The sequence below is a fragment of the Artemia sp. Qi Xiang Cuo genome, chromosome 2 (assembly GCF_049724085.1).
Source record: "Artemia sp. Qi Xiang Cuo chromosome 2, ASM4972408v1, whole genome shotgun sequence".
Lineage (NCBI taxonomy): Eukaryota > Metazoa > Arthropoda > Branchiopoda > Anostraca > Artemiidae > Artemia > Artemia sp. Qi Xiang Cuo.
This window is the reverse complement of record NC_142795.1, coordinates 61,773,987-61,797,794: the sequence shown is the minus strand read 5'-3', so window position 1 is coordinate 61,797,794 and position 23,808 is coordinate 61,773,987. Positions and strand designations below refer to the sequence as shown.

The window sequence follows — 23,808 nt, the reverse complement described above, 5'->3', positions numbered from 1 at the left end:
AGTGCTATAACTATTAGCACTTTAGAAATATTTAAAAAGAAAAGCTTTTAAAGTAAAATTTGGAAAATTTATAGTTTGGAGGGAAGGAAATTTCAAAAACATCCCCCATAATATAATTTGACATATAAAGTCAATTCTGATGTTTGTAGTGCTATAACTATTAGCACTTTAGAATGCCTGCTACTTTTTACAATTCAATATTTTTCTGCTCAAATATTCCTTCGCGTACATACACTCATCATACTGAACAGCCTTGGGGTCCTAGTATGCTACTTAGGCTGAAATATGCTTTAAACAATTATTAGCTTAATAAATACATCTTTCAAAATTTCACTTTGAACGATGAAGATCACAGAAACAGGTTTCAATTCATGACAATGAGCCAAGATATTACCTACTAAGCTTTGGAAAGTACTAAGAATTTTCTCCTAAAATAACATAACCCAAAATAACCGGTGAATAAATTGTAGGTCCTACCTATATCCCCACCTTAAGTTTAGATCTGAAGTCCCGCGGCTTTACTCACCTTTAATTTGACCCTAAAAAGAATCTATTTGTCAAGGAGACCCTTGCCGCTATCCTTCAACATATGGTATTAATAATTTCAGATAACACATGTAAGAGCCTGTTTGGAAATTGTCGCTCTTGTTAAGAGGATTAGACACAGATACTTTTAGACCGGAAACTCTATTTTTGATAATGTGAAAAGCCACATTTTGAACGAAATAACTAAAACTAAGGAATTATGGTCGTAACACAACAATTGAGGAGTGGGTTTTTGTTTTACATAATAGAAAATTGCGTGCTTTGCCGTTTCTATCGAATATACTCATTATATTTTAAAGTTTTGTATTGTTGCAGGGGAGGGGGGCTAAGTTCCCCTGAAATTTGAATTTACTTGTAAATGCTTTTTATCTGGAAATAAATTAAAAATTTAATAAGCTGTACTCACATTGACAATTGACGAATCCATTGTTCTCAAAGTTAATAATATGTAGTGTACTATAATCGATGTGTTAAAACATAATGAAAATTGAATTGTAGAGCATGAACATTTTATACAGTTTTTCAAGGACAAATAAAAAAACGGATGTTGAGTTACATAATTTCGTGCGTGCCCCCAAAACATGTTTGACTACTTCATATCATGCCAGTTTTTTTTTTAAGAATGTACACGTGAATTCATGACGTATATTCATTGTACAATTGACAACAAAAACAGAAAAAAACCTGTTTGCTTTAAATTATATTATTACGACCAAACTCTCAAAACATGCTTGACTACATTATACATTGCCAAGTTTAAAAAACCTCGACTATAGTGTGCCAACTTTTAAAATGTTCACGCGTGAGTTTAATGACACAACCATGGGCTTTTCTTGCCCAATTCAATGTATTTTTTCATGTATTTTTGAAATCTATTACACTTTTGACAATATTCTTGTAGGTTTTCCTGTAGGTTCCGGACTGTGTATTTCAATACTACTCTCGCATTCTTTTTTTTCAAAGGATTTTGAAGTCTGGGCTCAAAATTACTGAACAATTTTTGAACTACGCTTGGAACTAGCTAGTGAAAGAATTTTACTAACAATTTTAAGCAGCAGTTTGCTATTAACTTGTGAAAACATAATTGTGAATAAAACTTTCTCTAATCTGTTTGTTAGGACGGCGAAAAAAGACCTCTAGACGATTTTATTTGATTCTTGATTGCTCTTTTTTGCATAGAATGAACCACAGACCTTTTTTGAAATTAATCAGTTTTTGCACTATGTCAATAATAAAACGCATAGTAGCATTCAAACTTCAGTGTGGGGTTACTTCGATTGACCTTTGGTGCCTCGGATCACGATACTAACCTGCTCCGTATAGTCCATCGTGTTTTGTATTTATCTAGGGGTCACATTTGCGACGTTTATCTAACAGTAGAGGTTAATAAACTACTGTAATTAATATATAAATTTTCTAAATATGACGTCTCGTTTCGTCGTTGCCATGCCTAAAGGTCGCATCGTACATTTTTAATTTCTGAAATAATTTCCAAAAACTGTATGCCAAGCTCTTATAAAAGGGTGGATCAGCAGAGCAATGCACACTCTATCTTACTTTGATTCTCCAGATCAGCATTAAATTTTTGATCTTCCCTCTAAGAATAGCTTAACTATCGTTTTTTGTAACTAAATCAGAAATGTGAAAAATCTATGTTTGACCATTAGTTGCAACAGCGAAGACCTATAATGAGCTATTGTTGGAGCATGAAGTGTAGAGTGTTTCCACTTCGTGTTTAAAAAAAAACCTGATTGACTGGTTGAAAAATTTCTAGAAAGCCTTATTTTCAGTATCAAATACTGTGAGGGCCTCCTCCTTGTTTTTTTACTTCTTGTCATTTGTACCTAAATATATTCTTTTAACGTTTAAAACAATACTTTTTAATTACTGTTTGATAAGTTAGTAGTATCTATATAGGGAATATGAAAGATACATGAAAAGAAACATGGAATTGCACAAAAATATGCAGCATAGCTTCACGTGCGCATTGCAAAAAAGTTGGAAAACCTATAAAGTGGTCAAACATGTTTTGAGAGTATGGTCGAGATTGTAATAAGACAACTGGACTGGTTTTTGAGGCAACATCCATTTTTTAGAGCCAATCAGAAACAGTGGAGGTTATTCTATATACGTTAACTTGATTGGAGATTGGATTTGAATAAAAGGAGTGATTTTCATTGCAATTCATATTAGTAAGAGAAATGAATTCAGAGAGAATAGTTTATTTGAGAGGATATTAGTAGAGAAAATGAGTGGTGCATTTACACTATTGGAGATTGATGGTGGAGCTGGCAGCAGCAAAGATATACGAATACCAAATGTGGCTCTGGAAATAACCGGAGGCTGTATACTATGCCTTGAATGGGACGATATGTATGCTAGATACGTGGTATCGTTAAGCAAATTTAAGCTGGAGGAGCAATTATGTTTTGCTGCGAAACTGAATATTGTGCATATAAATAGACTTCAGGCAGCCTTAGATGTGCTAGTGAAATATAGTAAGAGAACAAAATGCATCAGTGAATATTATTGTTGTAATTAAGCTCAATAAAATTGTTTCTAAATCAAAGGTATTTTTCTTTCTATAGTAGAATAGCTTATATTTTTTAGAGTAGAAAAAATTATGGTTAGTCTGAAGTTGGTTGTGAGAGTGTTAGGACTCTAAAAATGGATAGATTTGAGAAAGAGTGAATCATGGGGAATCTAGTGCTTATGGAAAAACATTTGATTCTAGATGATGATTTTCTATAGCTGTCTGTTCAAAGGAAGATATTTTTTCAGGGAATGCTTGTCGATATAATGAAAACTGATTCTCCATCTTTAGACTATTGTATGAAGTTTCTACGTCGTGGTCCAAATGCATTTACACAATTTATGGATATATTGATCACTACACAGCAAAATGATATTGTGGATATGCTTTTAAACATCAGATTAGAAATCTAGGACTTTTTTCATGGACGGTGTTCAAGGATAATTTACTCCTCTCTCTCTCTCTCTCTCTATCCCAGACAATTTTTTGTTGTTGCTAGCTCAGTTTCATTGAGGCAGTGAGAGTGTCAACACACGAAAAAATGTCCCATACATGCCCACTATGTATGTACACACTGGGAAGCTGGTCATCATGTGAGAATTGCACAATGATTGATGAGTAAGATGAAAAGTGTAGATTATGCAACCCGTTTAAATTGCATAGAGGATATGCTGTACAAATTAAAGGTTATAATTCCTGTCTTGAAGAGGTGTGTAACTCTCATCCTAGAGGGCACCTATACTCCAATTGCCACTATGATAAGTGTAAGCAATGGGAGAATATCTATGCCATAATAACTGGAAAGGATACTAACCGTTATTATAGTTTAGTACTAAGAGAGTGAGCTCGCTGCTGTTCTAGATTGGTATGTGTAAAAAAACTATGTCACTGACTTAAATGTTGGAAAAGCTAGAGACATTCTCATTTTGGTCATCGTTGTGAAGACAAAGGGTGTTATGATTATAAACCCACTGTTTTTTATTTGGCTGTGACGGAATGGAATTCGACACTTGAGGACACTGTTTGTGAAATTGCTTCAAATATGAAAATTGAAACATGTGAATTCTATAGAATGAATGAAAATAGTATCATTGACTATACAAAGAGATATAAAAAGAGTGAAGTTACACTCTACTGTAGAAAAAGTGACCCTGAGATTGCAACACATCAGGATCAGTACACTGTGAATTCAGATAATCTACCTGCATTAGTTGTTATAGTTGTTATCGTAGTGTATGAAAGCCATATATCTTAGTCGTTAAATCCGGTACTCTTCGTTGATTTTGAATAATAGTTTTCCCACCGGTTTCAATAAAGTTTCTGATGTATGGAGTGTAGAATTTATGCGATAGGCCAAGAGGATAAAAAAATTCAATATTCTTTGCTGTTTGAAAGATGCTTAGCCAATGGCCGGTCTTCAAATTCGATGGACTGCTATTAACAATGATTAGGGTATTGTTAAGACTTGGAATGTTCTCGATGAAGTCCGATGGTATGCAATAGGACTTGTACTGGGACATGTATGGATCCATACTAAATACGTTGATTATTTGGTTTGTGTTCATGGTGCTAGGTCTAGTAGAACACTGCCGTCGGGTGTGATTTCCCAATAGGTTTCAAATTGACTCAGTGATATTAGCGTGATACTCTCAGTCAAAGAATGGGCAAATGTATACTCTAAGCTTACATTCCCTGTTCGTACTATGCTTATATCCTGAGTCCCCGACAAGTCCAAAACAATTACCCCATGATTTTTTGAAAACATTGAATCGATTATTCCATTTTCAAATAATTGAGAGTCATGATCTAGGGATTGCATGGTCAACTCGTAAAGAGTTCTATAGTATTTTTTTTGTCAAATGATAGAGTGTACAGTGGAATACCATTCACTTTGCACAGAAGGCTAGATAGACCAAAAAAATTAAAATCGTGGGGGGATTCAGTCCAGGATCCAACGGCACTGCCAATCTTCACAAAGGCCAAAGCCAATTTTGATAGGATATCTCCATTGATAAATGATGAATCGCTATAGCTACGAGAGCCGGTGCCAATGTGACGTTGATTGGTGATCGTATGGGGGACAAGAAGTTTAATGTTGTTGCCATTGGCTCTTAGCTTTACCACTGCCAATGCAACAGAGCTCATAACCTGTTGTTTTTGGACGTGGAGAATTGCTGATGTGATAATGACATTTGCATCTTGTGCTGCAGGAAGTGTTTTTCTCAAAATGAAATTCGATGGGGTCATCTGTAAACTTTATGTCAATCTAGACATTGGGGCATAGCCATTGGGATATATTGAAAATCTCATTATTTAATTTCCAACCAAATGAAACTCCTGGCTTACTGCTGCAGTCAAATCGCCGTCAGTATCAACACCTGAGTGATATTCATAGCCCAATGATTGTCCTCTCAACTCATTGTATGCCTATGGTGTCATCATCATAAATTGTATGTAGCTTGCATAGTTGGATAAATTACTGCTAGTGCTCACCAATGTTTCATTAATAAATACATTAATTTGTTTGAACAGATTGTGTAGAATACAGTTTTCGTAGGAGAGACCATCGGCAACAGTTGGAGTTGTATTATCTGACTTTTTCTTCACCGCAACATTTAAATCAATAAATGTTGATGCCAAATCAATGAAATAGTCTTCATTGGAAAATATTTGAAAGTGCATATTTTCCGAGAGGGGTTGTTGGGGGGTGGAATTATTCATAATAGCCGTACTTGACACTGACATCAACATTTTCAGCATTGAATAGATCAATGATTAACTGATAGAAAAATATGATTCCGTGTAGGGGAGATAAGTTATCTTAAGAGAAGAAATCCTTATTTGATCTAACAGTCTTTTTCTTTTTCTTCTTCTGCTTATTGGTCTTCCTTGTTTTATTCCTCAATGTCCTTGTTGATGTCTTTCGCTTCCTACCTGGGTGGAGACTGATGAGTGGATGACGCGAACGCATCATTTTCAATCCCTCCCCATTTTGCCGAGATTTTAATTGCTCACCAGTGGCTATTGCTGAAGATCTAATATTTTTCTCAACGATCCCTTCGAAATTCGTGCCCGACCCCCAGTCCTGTGGTGTTCAGCCAGCAAAATTTGATGCAGCAGGTACAAGATATTTTCTGGCAAGGGGTAGTGCAGAATTAAACAGCTACAAAACCATCTACCAAGACCATAGCCAGACATTGTAGTACGCTCCTTGTAGTAGTCCAATCCATTGCCTATTTGAAGTGGACTCAGAGCACAAACTTAGGACTCGATATTGGGACAGCCCAATGGAATTCTTCTATTGTTCATTTTAGGTAATTTTGTCACCGACAATTGATTGAAAATGACATGTAATCACTGCTAATCCTTTTTTTACTGCTAGAGGATCACCCAATTCAATGCTTAGTGTTAACCGAAAGAGTTCCAAATACAAAGTGTTTACAGGAACATACTGAAGATGCTTTATATTGTAGTGATGAACAAGTTCATGAGATGTTTTTGTTCAAGAACACGTAGAAGGGGGACATTTGAATTACCGACTCTTGATGTTTCCACAAAGGATGCATAGAGAAATATGCAAGAGTCCGAGGCTAAACCAGGTGGATAATCAGCAAAAATAACTTTATCCATCCCGTAAACGGTGCCAGCATTTTTCCCATTGATTATATTCTGTTTAAAGCCAAGAACGTATCTCAGATTATCATTGAGAATAATTATTTCGCTGTCAACAGGTGAGGTAATGTAAATCCTATCATGTTCAATTGAATAATTAAAATGGAATGAACCATTCCTACGATATTAGATTTTTCTATAGATTGTACGACACAAATCTGTCATATTATCGTATTTAATATATTTCAATTTAACATGTGGATATTCGCTAGATTTGAGTGCTTCAACCCATTCTTAGTCGACAAAGAGTGACCAATCGAATGGCAAAGCCTTTATACAATGAATATAATCCTTTCTCAGGATGCGCTATGCATTTTTGAGAATACAATCAACAACAAGCGTTTCAAACGCTCCGTTAAACTTAAAGGTGCGGGAGAGTTTCTTCCAAATACCATTTGTCTCATTCAAGTTCTTTCAGAGAGGATTGGAAACGTTGGACAAAAATGTTACATAGAAATCATTGGGCATTGTCACTTTCTTATACAGTAATCCAAGAATTAAAGTAAGAGTTTTACTCTAGCCACCGATAAAATAACTCTTTCTTAACCCCGCAAGCACCTGTCTTGAATATATTTTTAATCTTATAGATTTCACTATTATTGCTAAACTCTTGTAGTTCATAGTAATAAAAACCACCGAGAATCTCTTCATCTTTGGTATCGCGCAAACTATAAGTTATGGGTTTAGTGTCTAGGATTTTTGCCACTTTAAAAAGTTCTGTGGACCACAAGTAATTTCCTTTTCAAAAACATTAGTTGTTCTATTAATTCGAACAGTATCACCAACAATCTATTTGTTTTTCTTCTTAACAATCGTTTTATTGGAATATTTTTTAAGAAAGGTGTCAATTGTATCATGATCAGAATGATGAACTTTCGTTGGGGTTGAGTTGGACAAGGATCGATGAGGTTGTTGATCATAGATCAACATGATTTTATCTAAATCATGAATAAAAGCCGGTGTATTTTTCAATGTACAATATCTTGAAATTAAAAGTCGAATAGTTCTTATCAATCGTTCGGTCAATGCAGCCTTTATAGGACTATGACTATGATAGAGCAGTGTATTATATTTCGCTAGTACTTTTGCAACTTGGGGATTAACAAATTCACTACCGCAATCCGTTTGATTTTTTTTTTACGAACCTTGTTCGAGAATACTTTCTATTGCCTGAGCAGCTTAAACACCTCTCTTTGCCTCCCATAGAATTGCATATGCATAATGACTATAAACTGTGATTGCATGTAGAATGAACTTGCATGGTGTATTGTGACGTCGTTGAATCTCATCAAAAGTTAAAAGATATGCTTACATTATATGTAATGGGAAAAGGCTTTAGTTTTTCGATAATGATTAGCACGAAGTCTATGATTTCTATGCAGAGTGTAGCTTGATTCATTTTGTAGATAGTCTTGTACGCTTTTAGTGTGAAAACCAGTGACTTTGGAAAGAGTGGTGGAGGGGCATAAACTTCCCACATCACCAATATTTTCATAAATACCTTTGAGAACTTCAACCATTTTGAACGTAAACACGTTGTGTAACGTCCGCTACCCTTTTGTATACTAGTTGTGGTTGGTGATGGGGGTGATGGTGACATGATACGTTTTCGCTTTTGTCTAGCTATCAATGGCCTGCACCTCCTCGCCACCATTGTCAAGTTTCCACTAGTTGTGCTAGTATTTTCCAAGATTGATTAAAAATCTTCTTCATCTTCTTCCTCTTCATATTTTAATGGTGTTGTTGTTGTTGATGAAGGTCTTTTTAATTTTTTTTAGAATTTTTCTATTACTATTTAGGCTTTTGGGAAAGTTTAATGTATTTAGAAAGTTGTACTGATTAGCGTCATATGATAATAGTCCTTTATGATTTGTAACCATATCATAGATTAAATCAAGTAGATTATAGCTCTTACCCTGAATTATAATCCCTTTCACATTGCCATCAACATGAATATGATCTTGACCACTTTCCATGAGATAAGTTAGGAGTCGCGTACTTTTTTCACGATATTATTTGGGCCTTAGATCTACAAATTCCGATAAAATTTAATCCAATTACTCCTTATTTAATTTTTTATCAACTGCACAAAAATCCTGAGGAGATGATTCTTTTTTGTGATCAATGCGACTGGTCTTCGCACGATAGGGCTTATGTTTATCCACTTGGCGAAGAGCATCTTGAAGTAAAAGCAGTTTTTTATCATCCTCAATATTCTCGTTGTCAATGAATTTACTCAGATTGTTCTCAATGTGTTCCACGGGTGAGAGAGCGAGTTCTATTGGAGTCAATTTATAGGGTTTTGCCATTCTCTAGAGAAAACTGTTTACAAGTCCTGCAATTATTGGCAGTAAAAGTGTGAAGAAGCTACCGCCCGCCTGAAGAAATCGTTTCTTTTTAAAATTCTTTCCTTTCTTTTTAGACGCCAATGTACGTACAATAAAACGATGTTGCTTTGCATGTTGCTTAACTACTTCTGGCAGTTGAACATTACCCTCGGTCAAATTTAAACAAAGTTCAGATATTAGATTATTGAAATCATTGTCAATACCATGTTTGAGTATGACTTTCCTAAGCGAGGGTTTTGAAGTGCTTAGAACTGAAAATAAATGTCTATTTTCATGTAGTTTCTTCAGTGTCATGATAGCAACTAATAGCCTTTTTTAGTGATCACGGGGAGAGATACTGTAATTTCATTGTCAAAAATATTTGTTACTACACGCAAATCCTCGGGTGTATTTTGATTAAGATCCAATCGGATATAGCTGTGGGATTTATTAGTTTCCTGATTGTTTGCTGAGAGTAGAATTTTAGGGGCCCCGGGGTATATTTGCTTATAGAGGGTTATTAGCGAGCTAGAATCACGAACAACTCTGTAGATGATATAGTAGGTGCAGTTCAATGCCAGTTTTCGCATACATTCGCTGTGATGAAAGAGATTGTGTAAAACCAGAGTAATGGAAATCTGTTCTTGATGGGAGCAAACAGTGAACAGTTGTAGCATTTCCTGGGACCATTGTTTAATAGATTCGGCCAGATCGTCAATAATCAGCCAAGAGTTTGGTTCAATAATGCTGAAAACATCAAGTCCCTGTATGAATTGTATCTGAACCAATCCCATCGGTGCAATTGCTTTTATTTTATCGTATGACTTCTACCAAATATTGTAACAATAATAGATTTTTTTCGGATTTTCCACAAACATTTTATCGCAATTTTTAATTATTTTAGTTAAGAGTCTTGTTCTGCCTGACATTGACGGCCCACACAGAAACGATCTGAATGGTGTTTTAAATTGATACATGTTCCCTTCAACAGTTCACCTAGACAACTAACTGTAGACTATAGGTGTCTAATGACTAAATGATTTCCCTATTACTAGTCTGTTCAAGAATAATAATAATAATAAGAAGACGAATAAAGAATCATATTTTCTTTTATTATACACACATAAAAAAGTAACAACACTTAAGGAACACTAAATTGAAAAAAATAAATTAGACATGAAAAAATACACTTTTTTTAATTTATTTATAATAAAAAATACAATATTTACATAGGCACTAGAAAAAACACTAATAAATACACTTTTTATTTATTTATTTATAAAAACACAACATTTATTAGAATATGAACACTTAAAATAATATCACTTTTATTTACAGCATTTTAAATGGGTCCCCCCCCAGGGGGGTGGTCGCTGCGGCGGCCGGGAAGTGGGGCCCACTGCGGCGGGCCGGGACGCACCGCGGGAAGCGCCCGCGGGCCGGGGAAGCGGGGCCCGCTGTGGCGGGCCAGGGTGGGCATTAAATAGTGGAAATTGATCTGCCTTGCACACACACACACATTGAAAATTGTTTGTGATAAAGAAAAAAAAAAGAATTTAAAAATACCGATTCCCCAAAAAACCCTTCCACCCAATTAGTACTTTTTTTTAATGAATTTAAGTTAGTTTTTCTAGACCGAGTTGTTTTATGTAATCTATACAATCAAATCGGTCTGAAATTAAATAATATACGTGTGGTAGTAACTTCACACCATCCTCAAGTACATAGACCTTTTCCGATATGGCCAACATGACTTTTTTCTCGACTCTAACTGTGTAATTTTTTAACTGTAAGGAGTGAATCGCGATGACTTTCGCTCTTGGGACTAAACTACGTTCCATAAAGTTTCTATACACCTTCATATCAAAATTATTTTTACAGAGTGTGTAAGTACCCCCTTGTACACTTGTTTGATATCCTTATTGTGCGTTTCCACACAGTATACCTTCGGTCCAGGAAACACACCACTGGATATCAGATCGCTACCCGTTACAGATTTTAACATTAACAATTGATTTGGGGCCTGGCGTTTCACTAGCTGTGGGTAGAGGGATTCATCCCAATTAGTGTAGTCTATTCGTGAGCTAATGTACTCACCATTTTCCTAATCATTCAATAGATTTTCAGTTTTGACTTTTAACAGGAGTGAATCAGTGTCCCCGTAATACACTTGAACTTGTCCCTCAATCGGCCACTGTACCTTGCATACATTATAATAAAATGACAACATGAGTTTCTTAGATATTTCAGTTTTTGCACTTCCGCCTGCAATATTTTTATTTAAAACAATGTTTTTTTTTTGCGGTGTAGGAGCACCATATCAGAGTCTATGATTGTGAACGATGTGAAGTTAGGATCCGCAATGATTCGAGCACAATCTTTGGGATTGGTAAAATGTCACATCGACTTCTGTTTCGAACGGTTTCGCAAATTTTACCAAAAGCTGAGTTCAAAATGAGTTTATAGACTTCTTTTTCAACTTTCGTTCTCGCTTGTGAACGCTTACTGACAAAGGTGTCAATAAACGTTTTCATGTAAGGCTTTTGATCAAATTGGAGGGCTCTATGAATCTTTGTGACTTTTAAACCATTGGACACCATCCATTTAAATAGCACGTGATGAACAACGATATTCTGTTTCGGGTTGAGGTCGGCAATTAGTTTTTGTTTTGAAGGTACCCAGTGCATACTCCCATCCTCTACTAAAGATAAATTGTAGGGGCTCAGAGAGTCCCTACCCACTGGTCTATTTATGCACGGAAAAACAAAGTCTTTTACCGAGTCATGGATTTACATGGGTATTTCACTGTCAATTTCAAAAAACCATCTCTGTGCCCCATTCTCCTCAACACTGGCAATGTCGGGGAAATTCGAAGCACACGGATTGTCAAGCCATTTATAATTGCCCCACGGCAAACAGTAGTGAGACATTGCCAATGGGTAAAAACAATTCATAGACATTCCTGTCGGATCAGTTTTCTTGATACTGTCCCCGTGAAAAACATACCCACCCCTCATTGATCTCTCTAAAAACATATGCTGATCCACACCGGCGATCAGACCTATTTGGTTTTTGCTGATTTTAAATATCAAGTCCATTACCAGATGAGGAGTAGAAAAATAATAACCTAAATCCAAACCGAATTCCCCATAAATTTTATCCGTATTTTTGCACACAATGTACAGAAGAGTGAGTACGTCACTGGCCAAGTATAGTTTACAATAATCCCACCCATTTTTACATCCTCCCTTTGCCCAAACCCTCTTAGCAAATTCGTAGTCGCTAGTGTGCACTCACTCTAAGTAAGAGAATTGTAAAAAGCTTCAATGGGCGGTAATGACACCTCATCTAGCCTCGAGCCAGATTTGTAATAATCATATGAATATATACCCTTACACGTTAGTAAATCATACATTTCATCATCGGGGAAGCGCTGTTTGAGGAGGGGAAAGCTATCAAAATTGTCACTTTTCTGTACCTGAACCAATTGACTTAAAGATTTGGAGAAGAAGCTGAAAGAGTCTGAAAAACGGATTTTATTCAGGCACGTGTTACCGTTGTCAAGTGTTTTCCACATGAATTCTAGCAGCAGTAGCTTCTCCGATGATTTGGGTATGATATTATATGAAAAAAAACCACCTATCCATGCATCCTCTACAACTTCATCTTTGGCAACGCGGGTCAACGCTGGTAGAGAAAACTCTAAGTCGGAATTGGAATTGTGTATAAAAACAAGTACGAAATATTGCTGTCTAACCTTTAAATCGCACGACTGATGTGCTACCCCCTAAATTTACTCCCCCCGATGTAATTTCCTGCCACAAATGATCATGGTCGATCACCTTCCTCCTCCCCTATTCCCAACACATTCATCAAATTCTCCCTTACAAACCCAACACATTTTACGACTTATAATGGACAGTCTGTCATCTGGTGATAGGAGCATAAGATAGTTTGTGTAACGAAGGCGCAAAATTACACCGTTCGCTGTTTTGATTAGACTGACCAATACCGAGCGCATGTAGTCTTTACCGTCACCCAACATCTAAACTACATCCAGCACTTGCATGGTATTATTGGAATCTCGTTGCGCGTGAGCGTAAGAGACTCCTATGACTTCATGTATTTTAACATGCTTTGGATTTGACTAATCGTACACGTCTGTCAGGTTCGCTTCGCAGTCTAAAGCGATCTTATTGCTCTGCACGAGCGTGTTTTGGAAATTTTTAAAACGTAAGATCGCTCTATTTCCGCTTACCGTCTCCACAGCCTGGTATGCATGACGTTTGCAGGGTTTCGTGTGATGTTTGAACTTCAAATTGGAGAAAAATTTGGAGAGAAATGATGTACAGTAATAGCACTCACCCCCATTTCGCTTCTTACCCTCATATAAAACCGAAATCATAACGGTAAATGGATGGAAACGACCAATTGAGTCAGGCTCTTTGGGTGGCGTGTATAGAAGCCACACCCAATGTTCCACTGATTAAATTGAAGGAGCCCTCACTGGAAATAATACGCCCTTCTTATCGGAACAGTGACCCTCCTCAAATTCTGTTTCATTCTGTAACACCGTGACACCAATCTTTATATGTGCATTAGCCCGCTCGAAAATATCTATTCCTTTTAGTGTCACGGGAAATTGACCATTTAAACAATTAAAATCTACTATTGGGAACTTTGAACCCTCCCTGCCATTAACTGCCATTTTATCCAACTTTCTCTTAGATACATCTATTTGAAGTGGTCTGTAGGTGGCAATTAAAAATGTATACTTGAAACACTCTAGCCTTGTATCGAAACAGATTCGTTTTACACCTTTACATCCCTCTTAAATATGAATTATATTTTAAAACTATAGCCCTCTCTTCCACCCCACCGCGTAAAATAAAAACCGTTTTAAATATACAAATATTAAAGTTTAAACTTTAAATAAACCAATGTTCCACTGATTAAATTTAAGGAGCCCTCACTGGAAATAATACGCCCTTCTTATCAGAACAGTGACCCTCCTCAAATTTTGTTTCAAACTATAACACCGTGACACCAATCTTTAAATGTGCATTAGCCCGCTCGAAAATATCTATTCCTTTTAGTGTCATGGGAAATTGACCATTTAAACAATTAAAATCTACTATTGGGAACTTTGAACCCTCCCTGCCATTAACTGCCATTTTATCCAACTTTTTCTTAGATGCATCTATTTGAAGTGGTCTGTAGGTGGCAATTAAAAATGCATACTTGAAACACTCTAGCCTTGTATCGAAACAGATTCGTTGTACCCCCTGACATCCCTCCTAAATCTGAATGATATTTTCAAACTATAGCCCGCCCCCCAACCCCACCTCTTCAAATAAAATCCATTTTAAATATACAAATATTAAAGTTTAAAATTTCAATAAATAAAACCATCGACCCACTACCCCCCTCGTTATAAAGTCCCCACTTAGTTTTAATGCTATTAACCCAATTTAGAAAAACCTCCTCATAATTTGATAAGTGGGCAAATTGCCAACATCTCAATCTGCAAGTATTTCAAATACAGCTCGCCCGCATTTTCATTTAAAAAAATATTTTTAGTGTTATTGATGCTTTTAAACTGACCCCCGACCCCCCACATCCCCATCTGTTGTTCAAGAATGGCTCGAATCTTATTAGTATATAAATGTGTAATTGCCTGGGATCTGTTATTATATCCCCCGACACTAGAGAGTTAAAGAGGATACCAAATTTGGCGCTGTAGACCTTTTCTTGGTGCAAGGCAGAGTTGTAAAGAAAAAAATCTGGAAGAGGGGATACTTGTGTTGTTGCTGTATCGTTACTACAACTACTACTGGCTTTATCATTAAGTGGAATGGTAGGGGGTGACATAGAATTGTCAATAACACCACCCCCCGTCTGTTCAATTTCAATGGATGGAGATGGCAGGAAGTCCTCTAAGTCAGTTAGTATGTATTCCAAGGTTTTTGGAGATAGCTAATCTAGCCAGCCTGTATTGTCCTGTGACGGAATTTCTTTATGAGGACCCGGCTCAGATGCACTACTAACATCGTCTAAATGTTCTCACATAAATCTATATGTCCATTCCGGATCCTCCACCATGTCAATGTCACAAGTTAAATCGTCTAGGCTGGCCATGTCCCCAAAACAATCATTTAGAAAACCCCTATGCCATTCCATATTGTCTAGAACTAATGTAGGTTCATCTCTAAACTCCATTTGTGGCGCTAGAATTGGTTTAGGTCCACTAAATGTTGATGTTTCATGACCCAATGAAGATGGTGCTGCTATTTCATTATTTTATAGAAAAAAGGTTGATTTTCTATGTGAAATAACCATTATTTTATAAAGTTAAAATAAAATATTAATTTTTCCACCCCACCCACAAAACTCAATTCCTCCTAGCTTTATTTTAACTATATACTTGCCCCCCCCCTCCCCCAGAAAATTCAGAAAGGCGCCATACCCTATTTGTGCTGTAGCATTTCTGGTTATGTGTTCACAAATATATTGAATAAGTGCCATTTTTCACCCCAGCCACAAAAATCAATTCCTAATAGCATTTTTATAACAAACTTTTTGCCTCCATCCGCACCCCAGAAAGTTAAGAAAGACGCAAAACCCATAGATATGCTGAAGCATTTTTAGTCGTATGTTTACCAGGATATTGAATAAGTACCATTTTTGACCCCACCCACAAAACTCAATTCGTCCTAGCATTATTTAAGTAAATACATGCCTCCATCCCCTCCCCAGAAAGTTCAGAAAAACGCAAAACCCATATTTATGCTGAAGCATTTTTAGTCGTATGTCTACCAGGATATTGAATAAGTACCTTTTCACCCCACCCACAAAACTCAATTCCTCCTAGCATTATTTAAGTAAATACTTGCCTCCATCCCCCTCCCCAGAAAGTTCAGAAAAACGCAATACCCTATTTATACTGAAGCATTTCTAGTCGTATGTTTACCAGGATATTGAATAAGTACAATTTTTTTCAGCCCACGCACAAAACTCAAGTCCTCCTAGCATTATTTAAGTAAATACTTACCTCCCTACCCCCCCCCCAGAAAGTTCAGAAAGACGCAATACCCATATTTATGCTGAAGCATTTCTAGTCTTATGTCTACCAGGATATTGAATAAGTGCCATTTTTTCACACCACCCATAAAACTCAATTCCTACTAGCATTATTGAAGTAAATACTTGCCTCCGACCCCCTCCCCAGAAAGTTCAGAAAGACGCAATACCCATATTTACGCTTAAGAATTTTTAGTCGTATGTTTACAAGAATATTTAATCAATACCATTTTTTACCACAACAACGCATCAAAAGTTCTCCGAAAATTTTTTAAACTAAATTCTTGTCTCCACCGCACCCTCCTCCCCAGAAAGTTCAGAAAGATGCAATACCCGATTTATGCTGAAGCATTTCTAGTCAGATGTTTACCAGGATATTGAATAAGTACCATTTTTACACCCCCCTCAGAACCTAATCCTCAGAACTCCCTTAGGATTAATATTATAGCAAAAATAACATTTCAATATCTCTGACACATACACACACTTTTACGGTGTTGAAAAATCACGAAAAGAAAAAAAATTGGAAAGAAATAGGCTGATATTTCTAAAACCATGTAGACAGTAAAGGTAAAAATGCTCACATTTCCAAATTCAGACTGCCCTTGTGTGCAGGAAGGTCCTGACAAAGCATGATGGGGGATAAATGAGGCGGTGTCGCCCGTTTCTTGCATAGATGTGGCGGTGACCTCACTGGCTTGTACAGATGAGCCATCGGAGTTCACCATCCTGTAGCAGCCGCCCATTCTCTTTTCGGTTTTTGACCAGACTGTATTCGTGTGGCCCTGGATGACTCAGCTATCTCCAGTTGTTGCATTGGAGTATCGCCATTAGCCTTAGCTCTCTTTTTAGGGGGGAGAGTAATTGTAGGAATCTTCCTCCTCCTTAAAAAAGAAGAAAAATTTAATATGGAAATAATAACCCCACTTTTTTAGATAAATTGCCCTCTAAAGTTGATTCTGATGTTTGTAGTGCTCTATCTATTAGTGCTTTAGAAATATTTAAAAAAGCTTCTAAAGTATAATTTTGGAAAATTTGAGTTTGGGGTGAAGGGGGGTTTCAAAAACATCTCCCCATAAGATAAATTGTACTCTAAAGCTGATTCTGATGTTTGTAACACTCTATGTCTTAGTGCTTTAGAAATATTTAAAAAAAGCTTCTAAAGTATAATTTTGGAAAATTTGAGTTTGGGGAGAAGGGGGATTTCAACAACATCTCCCCATAATAAAAATAATCCTCCAAAGCTGATTCTGATGTTTGTAACGCTCTATGTTTTAGCTCTTTAGAAATATTTAAAAAAGCTTCTAAAGTATAATTTCGGAAAAGTTGAGCTTGGGGGGAAGGGGGATTTCAAAAACATCTCCCCATAATATAAATTATCCTCTAAAGTCGATTCTAATATTTGTAGCAGTCTATGTCCTTTTTATACAAAACTTAAATTTCTTCCCAAGAAAATATTTGAATACGATTTGGCTGTATATATATTCTAAGTTTAGTGTACCATTCTTTTAATTAACGATTTTAATAACAACTTTATCTCTATTTTCAAAGTGTCATGAATTAGACAAACACATGTGTTATTGATCTATGTGATAACACGAGCGTGCGAAGTGTGGTTCCAAAACCGACCTTTTTTTGTAACACAAATGGTTCTATTTAAGCAGATAAAGAAAGCGCATTTTAATATAATGAATGGGGAAACTGACATTTTTGAAGGAAAAGAACTAAATCTAATGAATTAAACTCGTAAACAGAGGAGGGGAGGGCGGTTAGATTTACATAATAGAAAAAAGTAGGCCTATGTATTTCACGTTTTCTAGCGACTATAATCTTCATATTGTAGGGTTTGTATTGTGAGGGGGGGGGGGGCATGCCCCCCAAAAATTTGAATTTACTAGTGGAGTGGTAAAATGATTTAATTTGGAAATAAATTAAGAAAATTTTAGTAAACTGTACTCACATTATAAAATGATGTATCCATAACTTCAATGTCAATAATATTTAGTCTATTATCCATGATATGTTAAATCATTATGAAAATTTAATCGTAAGGTATGAACATTTTATACAAAATCTCAAGGACGAATAAAAAATCACTCCTTTTATTTGTAACCAATCACGAATCAACTTACCGTATATTGAGCAACCTCCGATGTCTCTGATTGGACCCCTAAATAACGGATCTTGCTTCAAAAACCACTCTGGTTGAGTTATATAATTTCGACTATACTCTCAAAACATGTTGGACCACTTTATAGGATGCCAGCTTTTTTAAAATGTGCAAGTGAAGCTGCGCTGCACATTCTTGTACAGTTGATATAAATAACAAAAACCTAGTCTAGTTGTCTTATACAACCATGACCATACTCTCAAGACATGTTGGACCACTTTATAGTATGCCAGATTTTTTTAAATGTACACGTGAAGGTACGCTGCATATTCTTGTGAAATTCCTTGTGCAATTGATATCAATAACAAAAAAACAGTATGATTTTCTTATACAACCTTGACTATTGTTTCAAAACATGCTTGGGCACTTTATAGGTTTGCCAACTTTTTTGCAATGTGCACGTGAAGCTATGCTGCATATTCTTGTGCAATTCCATGTATCTTTTCATGTATCTTTCATATTCCCTATATAGATACTACTTAAGTTCGGGCCATATTGACTGATTCATGTACCAGATTCTGGAATCTGAATCATATGAATGTAAGTTATCTGTTGACAGATCTATCTAGTTATGACTAAAAATATGAGCTTTGAGAATAAAAGTTCCTTGAGATGTACTTTGAGTAAGACAAAAAGAGTAAATAAAACAATACTTGGACGTTGTTCACATTCGTATATCCAATATGTCCCAGAGATTTTTTTTTTAGTCAATGATAAATGCTTTTCATTGAGCTAAATTCCCTTTCAATACAGTTGACACTGAATTATATTGAGTGATCTCGGATTAAAATCCCCGAATGTTTTGTCTTTTTTTAAATGTCATTTCTGTTTTACTTTTTGCACTGGTTTTAGTACGAGTTATGGTATTTGTTTGTGCTAACCTTAGATTTAATAGGGCCTTAGATATTAATTATAACCTTAGATAAATAGTGCACAATTATTTAAAATGAATTGTATTTGTTTTTAGGAGCTGGGAAAACATACACAATGCTGGGAACAGAGACATGTCCTGGTATTGTCTACCTTACCGTGACTAACCTATGGGAAAAAATGGAGGCTTTGAAAGAAGTACGAAATTTGGAAATTTCTGTTTCATATTTAGAAATTTATAACGAATTAGTTAAGGATCTCTTAGTACCAGGAGAACCATTGATTCTCCGTGAAGATTCAACCGCTGAAGTAATCATACAAGGGTTGAGTTTAATGAAGCCTCACAGCAGTGAAGAATTGCTTGAACTACTTCGCAGTGGCAACGAGAGAAGGACCCAGCATCCTACAGATGTGAACAAAGAATCCTCGAGATCACATGCAGTCTTTCAGGTTAGTAGAATTTACTTATATTAAATTGGATTTTATCCTCTCCCTCCAACGATTACAAAAGAAACACAGTCAGTGTTTGACTTTGGCGGAAGAGGAAGACTCATGGGTTTAAAATACATAAATAATAAAACAGGGATATACCGGATAGCCAAATTCCCTTGAATTCTTTTTCAGGAAAGTTGAAATTGCATCAATTAAACGTAAAAGCATCCTCCTTCAAATATTGTCGGGTTAATGCACTCTTATATGTCCCATATATGGGTCAAAGGGTTGAGCTAACTGGATGAAGGTCATCACAGACGTGTTTAACCGGTTTATTTTGAACTGTGAGCTAACAGGTTTGATGAGCGTTTTACAAGTATGGATTCCCCGTCCACACGTGTTTAACCTACATATTCTGAATTATGAGATAACAGGATTCAGTAATATTGACTATACAAGCATTGATTTCCCGTACATACCTGTTTAACCGGCTTTATTTTGCATCGGGAGACAATAGGTTTCCTGAATATTCTATACAAGCAGGGATTCCCCGTCCACATATATTTTAGCTGGTTATTACTCGTTTACTCCTCCCCTGTCAAACAGTTCGTGGTAATGAACTGTAAGTAAGGATCGACCCGGCTCAATGGTAACCAAAACTCTAAAAAACGGAATTTTGATACCAATAGATACATCAGAATAATTAGATTTTAATGCTGATTTCAAATATATAAGCTTCATCAAGTTTAATCTTCCGCATCAAATGTTACGCACCTGAGAAAATTTGGCTGATTTTAGAAAAAGGGGAAAGACCCATTAAAACTTATAGAACCTTAATGAAAATCACACCATCATATTCAGCGTATCAGAGGACTCTACTGTAGAGGTTTCAAGCATCTCTCTACAAAAATGTGGAATTTTGCGATAACTATGTATTTTAGGATGACTTAATACTCCAAAGTCCCCAGGGGGTGGGCTGAAAGTTATGAACTTTACCCAGTGTTAACATATAGTATTGTTTATTGGTAAGTATATTGACGTTTTCAGTTTTTTTGGTAGGTGGGGGTGGGGTTCGGGGGTTATATGGATCTTTCATAAGAGCTATTTATTCTAATTAACGGCCTTTGTGATTAAGAGGTCATTTTTAAAGAATTGGAACAAAATTCGAAATTTAGCTTAAAATGCAAGGTATTGAATAGGGGGCGAACTCCCTAATATACGTATTAAAAATCTAAGAATATAGAAGTTCGTTACGTAAGTTAATTCGTAAGTTACATATATTTATTACTAATAAAAACATTCGTAAATAAAATTAAACAAGTTTCGAGAAAGCCATTTAACCAAATAAAAGTAAAATTAATATGCAAATTTTCTTTTAATTATTCATGTACGGTGAGCCATAATCAATACCTGCATTAATTCAAAACGTTCAAAAATTAAATAAAAAAAAAGTTTTTTTTTAACTGAAAGTAAGGAACGAAGTTAAAACGAACAAATTTTATTCCGTATATGAAAGGGGCTGTCCCCTACTCAACGCCTCACGCTTTACGCTAAAGTTTGACTTTCTCACAACCCTATTTTTTTAAACAATAAAAAACTCTAGCATAAAGAGCGAGACGTTGAGGAGGGGACAGCCCCTTTCATATACGGAATAATTTCTGTTCGTTTTAAGTTTTAACGTCGTTCCTTACTTTCAGTTAAAAAAACCTGTTTTTTTTTATTTAATTTCTCTCTAAGCAGCCAATAGGTGACTGTATCAAGGGGATGTGAAACGATAAAGACTTGCCCTATCTCGTCCATTAGAAATGTTTGTAGTTTATGTGGTCAAACTATTTAGAATTATGTTGGCGGCCTTGATATAACTTGTAGAAATTAGATAATAGATTTAAATAAACGAGAGAAAACTAAAGGCCAACATCAAATTTCCCAGTTATCTTAGAAAAAACATTTAATTTCTTTCAATTTATGCCTGATATAGACATCTTCAGTTTTGACGAGACTTATATCATCAGGAAGTATGAATTCTGTTTTTGCTATTAATCGGTTCAGAATTGTCTAATTTAAGTACAGGGAAAGGTCAGTCCCTAAAAATATTCTAGTCTACCTGCTCGAAAAAATATTAAAATCTGTTCAAAGGAATTATCATTTGACTGATCTTGCCGCTTTGGGAGTTTCTACGCTGTCACCCGCCTTGATTGGCATACTAGCCGAGAAAAGATAACTATATTTCAGTGCCTTATAGAAGCAATTAGGTCAAAGTTATGTCATAGTTAGGCATTGTATATATGTTTTCTTTTACAGTTTTTATTTTTTACTTAGTATTAAGTAAACTTCGGCAAGTGAAAGACAAGTTACTGTGATATTCTGCACTTTGTATAGCCCTATTAAATTTTCAATTAGGACCCACGAGTATAAATTGGATTCGATTTATGGAACTCGAATGGATACTATTGTTGGATTGTTACAATCATTTGTATCTGTTGAATCACTAAGTTGTTACTTGGTTAAATTCTAAGATAGTTGAAGTGCTAAATATGGGCAGAAAAAGGAACAGGAGAGGGCTTAACTTGAAAAGTGGTCAAGTCCACCGTGATCGTCTGAAGGAGAAATATATTTCTCAGGGAGGATCAGCTTTACTGAACCATTTGCGTATTACCCCTGCGTCATCAAGTCTAAGGAGTGAAAAACCAGCTGAAAAAACTGCATCTACTGTGAGTGATGGTTTCTTTGAACTGAAAACCATAACATCAGGGAGAAATCTGGATTGCGAGGAGCTTAGGCGTTCCCGGTGGCTTGTGGATATTCCATATCTCTTCAAGAACTACGAGATAAAGGTCATCCGGCAGATGTAATTTTATAGTCATTCGGGGTTGCCGACGGGCCAAAAAAGGGTGTTGAATAATGAATTTTGTCGGATTAGATAAAAATCAAACTCCTATTTGTCTGTGGTCATTATATTCTAAATTCACAATTGAAAAATTGGTAACTAAACGCAAAACGTTATTTTGTCAGGATTTTGATGGGTATGAAGTCTTGTAAGTCCCCCCCCCCCAAAAAAAAAACGTGGACATAGTATCTTGGCAATACCTACCCGGGATACATTTCTGGTCTTCACGGACTAAGTGTTATTTTTTCTCTTAACCGAGCCCCTTTCCCTCCTGTATTCGTCCACTCATCTTCTGGACACATTGTCACAAGGAGGAAGAGCGATTTTTGAAGTAAAATTTCCCCTCACTGCTAAGGACATTTCAGTAGCAGACTGGCTTAAGAGAAATAAATGTGTTTTCCTTAACAATAAATATAGCACCCATTTAAAGAGGGACCGTAATTATTTTTATCAAGTTCAGATGCAGCTGGAATGTTGCAATCTCGACCTGGGATTTTTCGTTGTGTACTTCGGCAAAGGAGATGTCCACGTTGAAAAAATCAACCACGACAAAATTTTCTGGAAACACAAAATGTTTTTAAAGATGCATAACTTTTATATGGGAGCTTTGTTGCCAGAAATTGTGGACGGAAGAGTGTCACGCAATATGTCAATCCGCGAGCCATTTCTAGGCAAGTCGACGGATAAATAAAACCTTCAAATATTCAGATTAGGATAGCTAGGTTAGTTTTTAGCTGAATTTATATATATATATATATATATATATATATATATATATATATATATATATATATATATATATATATATATATATATATATATATATATATATATATATATATATATATATATATATATATATATATATATATGCATGTAATTACCCTGTATTGTACCCCTTGTCATCAAAATTCAGGTTAGGCTAAGACCCCAGTAGGGTTTCCGTCAGGGGCTTAATTTTGTCAAAATACTGGGGGGGAGGCAAAGTTGAAGCTAATTTTCCCAAACCAAGTGAAAATGATACTAAAAAATAAGCCATTTAGTATCGTAATGGCACTATTTAGCAATTAAAAAAGTACCATAAAGGAACTAGTACTGTATAAAGTTAACTTAAAACTAATGTTTCATTTGATGCTTGAATTATGCAGGTTTATCTTAGTTTTCTGGCTAATGCCCCTCCCGGATGATTCCCTCCCTAGACAGTTACCCCTCGAAAAATTATTCCTGTGCATTAAAATCTCGCTCGTTTGATAAAAATACCAGTTTAATTAAAATTTCTTCTCTTGTACTT

At 35.8% G+C, this 23,808-nt stretch overlaps 1 pseudogene across 1 annotated transcript in view; it reads left to right on the top strand.

Moving 5' to 3' along the window:
- The window catches only part of LOC148955473 (kinesin-like protein KIF18A), a 104,101-nt pseudogene that overhangs the window by 67,008 nt on the left and 13,285 nt on the right, over positions 1 to 23,808 (top strand). The window contains exon 4 of the transcript XR_016143592.1: positions 19,296 to 19,648. The product of XR_016143592.1 is annotated as a kinesin-like protein KIF18A (transcript). The remainder of the gene's footprint in view (positions 1 to 19,295; positions 19,649 to 23,808) is intronic.